A 7,976-nucleotide genomic window follows, 5' to 3' on the forward strand; every position below is an offset into this window, starting at 1 on the left:
CACTGGAGATAGCATCGCCGGCGTCCTCTGGTCTCGTCGGCGCCACCCACCGAAGGATCGGGCTCCATCTCCCTCAACTCTCCCGATCTCAACTCTCTCTCAGCATCTCTCGATCTCTCCCTCTGAAACTCTCTCTCAATCTCTCGTCTCAATCTCTCGATCTCACTCTCTGTGAGTTGCTCGAGCATGCGATGAAGAAAAACAAAGAAAGAAGAAGAAAAGAGAAGAAAGGAGGAAAAGAAAAGGAAGGAGAAGGATTCGGTGATGCAGGGGATAAGGGAGAAAATGAGGGGAAAATTACTAAAATGCCCCTCACATTAAATCTAATTACATTTTACCCCTTACTTTATTTTCTTGGTCTTCACATCCGTCTAGCACATGATTTATAGAAATCTCATCAACAAAATTTTCAATATTATCTAAGAGATTTACCTTTTCCAACGCTTCATTTTTCTCAGGATAAATGTCATAGATTAGTAAAGAGACCCAATCTACTATAAATTCTTTCTATTAATCATACGACAAAGAACCTCCGATAAGATCTTTATCATTGATATCAGTATCATACATTAGTAGAGTATCCCAATCCATGAATTCTTGTGAAGGATCTCCAACATCTTCATGTTCAACATTATCATGAACATCTCCATGTTTGAACTCCTCATCAACGAACTCGTCTTCTAGGAACTCTTCATCAAAAAATTCATCTTCCTCCTCCTCATAAGATGGATTTGGTAGAAGAATTTAAGGCTTGCGAATAACAGTCAAGGTGGCCCACCATGGGCTTCAAGTCTCCTCATGTCAAAGCATACCTTCCATTGTTGAGATCGGCCTCACTAAGGGTAACCATGTCATCCTCCTCCATGAAACGTGGAGTTGGTTGATGGCGACGACTGTTAGCAACATTCATGGTGTCAAGTTGGTTAGATAAGGTTCTGATTTGCTCCATCAGTCGCCTAGATCACGTAATAAATTGCTCCTCCATGCGTTGTGAACGAACCGTGAGTTGTTCATCACTTGTAGTTCTTTGCACTCATGCACAATACAAAAACTTGCACATATATTTCCTTCGTCACGTTTTCTTCGTGCCATGGCATAAAAATTGTTGGGTTCTAATACCAATTGATGCTGGGTGGCATAGTGGGTTTGCAATAGCAAACAACAATAGAATCACAACTTTTCTCAAACTATGATTCTATCGAGGAATCGAGGTAAAAGGGATAAAAAAAATAACTCATTGAGTGTTTCATATTGATAAAATGATAAAAATACATAAAAAAATCTATGTTACAATCAAAAAATTACATGACCATGATAGTAAGAATATTTCACAATCACAAAATTACATAACCTGACCATGGTAGAAGTACAAATATAATAACTTTAGAACTATTTAGAGGTCATGATCATAGAATTGATGACATCAATCAGAACATGAATATTTAAAAGCTTAACACCACCTTGTGTGGGCAAGATACTTTGATGGTTGAGAATGTTATAGACTTGAGATAAGATGAGTTGTGCAAGAATTGCAATCGCTGGGTCGATTGGAATTATTGCATTGCCCACGACTGTCTTTCAAGCAAGTTTTTAAAATGGGTTGTTACTGATATTACAAGCTAATTACGACAAAAGGTGGAGCAGTACCCCTTGGCTCAGAGAGAGAAGAACTATTAACAATATCCATTGTAGATCAACCTGAAAAGAAAGCTTTCGTTGTATCAGTCACATGCGTAACTTAAACAAACGCTTCAAATGTCAAAGAAAGAATTGCTATTATTCTTTCACAAAAAAAAAAAAAAAAAAAAAACCTTAAATTTTCACAAGAAAAAGGAAAAAAGAAAAAAAGAATTCATAAACATATTGTTGAGCTTTTCCTGTGAGAGAGGAGCATTTCCAGAGAAGGAGAGATTGTTCGGCGAAAAGGGAGAGCTTTTCTAGCAAAAATCGAGAGCTTTTCTGGTGAGAGAGAGAGAGCCCAAGGAGAGAGAGATTTCAATTTTTTTTTTCTTCTTCTGCAGCAAGTTGAGTTAGACCTTCAATTGTTGTTTATTTATTTATTTATTTTTTATTTTTTACTTTTCGTAGAGGCCAGGTAGCAAATAGTGTTAGAGGTAGAGAGGACTGTAGCAGAGACGGAGGACCCATTTTTTTTTTTCCTTTTCTTTTGTCAACGGGATCGGGTGGGATAAGAGTGGGATTGTGATGTATAAAGTAGCAGTTCTCTCTTTAAAGAAAGCTTCTTACGTAAGAAGCACGTATGTAAGATACATGGGGACCAAGTGGTCCCTAAGCACTATTTAAAGGGAGCTTCGGCTCCCCATGTTCAAGCAGCAGACAATAGGGGTAAACCCCCCTGTTTCGTCCACGCAAAGAGAGAGAAAGAGAAAGGGAGAGAAGAAAGATTTTGGTCATTTTCGGCGAGGGGGTGAAACCTCAAGCAAGCTAAATCTTCAACTTCTCTTGATGATTTTGAGATAACCATTTGATCCTGTACATTAGGTAGTTGAAATACAGTTCTATATTTGTGGGTTATCTTGATTATGAGCTAATATGAAGTTACCATGTTCAGATGGGATGATTCATTAATGGGTTATTTTATGGTTTTTCCGATTGGTTTAATCTGTTGAAAATTTATTTGTGTTTTGTTTGTATTCTGCATTGATAAATTAGAGTTCTGCTTTCGATTGAGGCCCTAGGAATGGAAATTGCTTAGTGATTTGACCGAAACTGATGAGGGGAAAGAAGCTGATTTTTGGGTTTTTTTTTTCTTCCCCTCTATGGACTTTTCGGTGGTAATAGACCAAACGTGTTGAAAGTTTTTGGGATTTCTATGTTTTAATCGATTGGGTTTATGAGAGTTTCAGTACTAATTTGACGGAAATTTTGATTTGAGTTTTTGATGATTGGTTAAAGGGAGTTTGGTAATGTTTGAATGATTTTTTTGTGTGTTTCAATGGCAGAATGACAAGAATTTAGTGTTATTTGTCTTCATTTCGAAATTGACGTGTGAGTTAAAGTTTGATATTTGAAATTTCTTAAGGAAAGGAATTAAGGCCTTATTAAGGTCAGATCACTTAATTCGTATAATATTTTGGTAATCTAAAAAAGTGTTACTTGGAAAGATGATATTACCATATGGAAATCTTTAGACAATGGACAATTTATTTGGACATGGACATTGGACTATTTATTCGAACGTGGACAAATGACAATGGACAATTTAACTAGTCTTAGACATGAATAATGATCAATTTTACCTTGAGTTGACAGGACAATTCTACATGAATTTAGACAAAGAACTTGAGACATGGGACAAAGGACTTCTTGGACATGATGATTATGAGAAAAATGAGAAATTGATCTTAATAATAAAAGGATTCGAATTATGAACTTGGGTTTCTTTTGTAGAAGTTAGGATTCTAATCTTTAATAATTTAGATTAGATTATAGTTGAATGATATTAAGAAATTCTCTACTTCCGTGGTAGGAATTTTGTATTCAAATGCAGAGTCAACCAAAAAGGCATGTAGCGCTAGGCTTGGCAATTTTTGACACGATCCGCGAACCTGGCATGAACACGACACGAAAAAATCGGGTTTGAGTTTGTTATTATCGGATTCAGGTCATAATCAAGTCGACCTGATTATAATCATGTTTGATGGGTCAACCCGCGGGTTGATCTGCTAACATGATTATAAACCGTTTAAAAAAAGAAAAGAAAAAAAAAAGAAAAAGAAAAGAAGGGAAACTTCAAGAAAGAAAGTGAAACACTGAAAGCCTGAAATGTGAATTCTGAATTGTTGAAACAAACCCTAGGTCGCTGTCCCTAGCGAGAAACTACTAAAGGCTTAACCGGTACCGAAGAGACATCCCGGGCCATCGGAGGCAGCAAAATCGGAATCGAAGACACACCCACGACCGCCGAAGGAGCTTGACTCGCCCTCAGAAGATGACAGACCCACGACCACCAGAAGAGCTTCTGTCTGATTCAAAACTGTAACCAGCTAAGGAGGAGGACCAAAGACAGACCCAAGTCTGATTCATGACCGAAAGAGCTTGACCCATGATCGCTGGAAGACCCACGACTTGCATATCTTTTCTTTTCAGTTTTCTGTTCTCGCTTTCACGCCTCCTTCGATGAATCAACCTTCACATAGCCTCACAGCCTCACGAATCGACCTGTTTTCAGAGCTTAATTGTGCTGATTTAGGTGAATTTTCCATTAGATCACAGTTGTTAGTTCTTGTATTGGTGTTGTTTTGATAAACATTGGGTTCTCTACTTCTCTGAACAATCAGGGTTTGGTTGAAAGTAAACGTGTTACCTGGGTCGTGTTCGGGTAACACAGTTGGCAAGTGAGTCATGTTCGGGTTCCAGAATTCAACCCGATTAATGATCGGGTCAGTCGGGTCGACACAAACCCGACCTGCCGACCCAAATTGCCAAGCCTATGTAGCGCCAGGTAACTAAGACAAATTTTCTATTACCTTATTCTATAAAAAGGTTTTCATAAAGTAACATGTATGCAGTGAGCTCTAAAGTTAAATATAAATGAAAGTCATTTTTGATAAAGTAAATTTTGTAAAAGAGTAAATGTCGCTTTTTTGAAAGCTGAGTATGTCTCCAAATGATTTATAATCAGAGTTTCTTTATACATGTTCATATTACAGAAAAGTAAAGTTATTGTATCATGCAAATTTTAAAGAAAAATCTTATAGTTATTTTCTGCAATATAATCATTATTATTGTGAAAGGGTAAGTTAAAGTTAAGAGCTAGATCTTACGGCAAAAAGTTCTACGATTCCATGTAAAGAGATAGAGGATAGCAGGAGGGGCGTTCATGGGGTGGTCTAAAGTTAATCATCACTGAGTATGCTATTAATAGGAGCCTTTAGTTGAGTGAGCCACCATGGGATGTATAACCACCCAGTCGATCAATAAAGGTTTCCTAAATAGTTAGTCTCATTTATGTGGCCACAAGATGTGACATTCACCAACCTTATATCGTACAGGGGAAATATTACAAAAGGAGACAAAAGGGGAATTAGATTTCCAGCAAAAGTTTAAAAGGGATATTTATAGTTTAACCATCCATGGATGATTAATAGATAAGTTTAAAGTAAAAGTTTAAAAGAAATCATTCATGAAATAGTCTATGGTTAACTTTTCATGGAATAACGAGATAAATTTATACAACAAAGTTTTAAAAGGATGATTTAAAGTGAATAGTACAATTATACTGTTAAAGTTGTAAAAGTACAATTTAAAAGTTAAAGTTATAAGGAACAATTATAAAAGAGATCGGGTATGGTCTAAAGTTAACATTTCTATATGCTTTATTTTAAAGTTAATTTTTATAAGTAATAATTTAAAGTAAAGATTTGTTAAAGTTGTAAAAGTACAATTTAAAAGTTAAAGTTACAAGGAACAATTATAAAAGAGATCGGGTATGGTCTAAAGTTAACATTCCTAGACGCTTTATTTTAAAGTTAATTTTTTTAAGTAATAATTTAAAGTAAAGATTTGGGAAAGAAGAAGAAAAATAAAGAACGCGAAGACTTAAGTTTTCAGAATTATTGTATGTAATGATTCTTTGGCATAAGGCATGTAGTAGTTTATTTATTGTAAAGTAAAGAAAAATGATATGGCATGTATAATGTAATAGAAATAAGATTCATGACGATATAGTACCTTGGTATTTTTAATAAGGTGAGTTTGTGATGTCATGAGTTATTGGGTATTCATAGTGCTATGGTACTTCAATATTTCGTGTTGAACATTAAGTATTTATAAAAAAAAAAAAAGGAAACTTTCCGCTACAACCTCTCCAATCGCTCTACCCCTTTTAAAGGAACACTAGTGGTCATTACACCCGTCATTGAGTAACTATAACACTTAACGACACCCTATTACAAAGTAGCCATACTTAGATCGGAACCCATTACCGAGTAATTTGTACCGCATACCGATTCCCTTTGAGGGTAATCGTAACCTGTTCCATATCTCATAACATATCCATATCATTTCATCATCTTTCGTAGTTAAAACATGTTTGGTACGTAAAAAATAATTTAGCATTTAAAACATTTTCATGCAAAGGAAATATGATTAGAATTCTTTAGTTGTATTTTTATGGGATTATTTATGAAAGGGAGAGATGGAAGTCACAATCACTACCAAAAACTGGACATTTAATGTCCTTTTTTTTTAGGTCATTTTAAGCAAATGTCACTAAAGTTGTGAGTTAATGTCGTTTATTTGTAAACAACATAATTTTCACGTCCTTTACTTATAAGGGATGTAAAGCTTAAAACTCTAATGTTGTCTTTTCATAAAAATCATGAACTAACTGTATTAAGTCGTTCCTTAAAAATAAACGCTGTAAAGTATTCATGACTTTTCTTAAAGAGACGTGAATTTTCGACTTTTTAAACTTAAAATGACGTTAACTCACGACATTTTAGAAAGAATGTGAATTTTAAACTTAAAGTGACGTTAACTCACGCTCTTTCTAGAAAGGACGTGAATTCACGACTTTTCTTGAAACGACGTGAATAATTCACGTCATTTTTTTCTATGCAAACGGCGTTAACATTTCAGGACCTCTCTCTTTCTCTAAAAATAACCTCTATAATCATGTTTTTTCCTCTCTGAAGATAGCTCTGCCCTAGTGAAAAGCTCTGCCCTCTCTCTTCTCTGAAGACAACTCCTCCTCCCCCTTTTCTCCCCACCATATCCCGTTCAACACTTCTTCCTGGCCTTCCCCCTTGGCAGTGGCTTCGGTTTCAGACCCTACACGGCGCCCCTACTCCGGATCCGGCACCTACTGAAATCTTTGGATTTGGTTTTTTAAAAAGCCGATATGTCCCCTTCAGGTGGTTTTTCTGCCACATGCGCCGTGCCACCATGATCAGGGACCCCTCATCTTCGTTCTGCCGCCCTTAGATTCCAAATTCGGCAACCATGCGCAACCTCACTCTCAACCTCGCCCTTGCCATCGATGTTCCCGGCGCTCAAGTCCATCACTTTCTACCACAAGACCGGCCTCCTCTGCTACAAGCTCAAGTCCGCCTGCTTCATTCGCACCACAAGGCATAGACCTCGTCTCTAAGCTTGATCTCGATGATGTCTCCAACGCCGGCGAGAGAAAATGAGTTTCATTGTTTGTAATTCCAAATTCATTGTATTTTTTTTTTTTTTTAAGTAATTTCAAATTCAATTGTAGATCGTGTATATTTGGTTATAAATAGAATGAAGCACAGAGTCCTCAAGTGTGCCATTACAAACGTATGTGCAATATTTTACTATAGGGTATGAGAGTCAGGTTCGATTTCATCAGTTTTTAATTTTGAATTTTCTGTTTGGTTTCTGAGAAATCTGTTTTTTTTTTTTTTTTTGTTTTTTTTTTTTAATTAAATGTTATTCTAGATTAACGTTGTTTTGATTTTAAAAAAAATGCCTAAAAACTTAAGGTCGTTTATGTTAACATTGCCTTTGTAAACGTAACTATAGTATAAAAACTCCCTGAAAAAAGGGTCACCAAATTATGCAAGATGTTTTTCAAACGACTTGAAGACAAAGGAAAACGTTTACATTTTTAGGCCGTGAGTTTCTCCCGTTTTGGGTTAAAAAGTCGTGTAATTTTTTTCTAGACTAAAGGCTTACTACACTTCCCAAGTGCCGTGTTTAAAAGGTCATACACTGCTTTAATGTCCTTTTTCTTTGGTTGGAGACTTTTTTAGAAGGACATAAATACCTTAATTTTTTGTAGTGAATGAATAAACTATGTCTTATCAATCTTTTGGGGTAGTTTAGCCACCTCCCATCTGATTTGGACAAAAGTAGCTCTGACCACCCTTTCATTTGTTTGTTTATATATATATGAGATAAGGAATCCCTCCAATGCAAGGCACTCCGTGTACTAATTCATGTTGGGTAAACTTCGGACTTATGCAAAGTGTACCTTATTGATA

Source organism: Alnus glutinosa, chromosome 10, assembly GCF_958979055.1.
Source record: "Alnus glutinosa chromosome 10, dhAlnGlut1.1, whole genome shotgun sequence".
Lineage (NCBI taxonomy): Eukaryota > Viridiplantae > Streptophyta > Magnoliopsida > Fagales > Betulaceae > Alnus > Alnus glutinosa.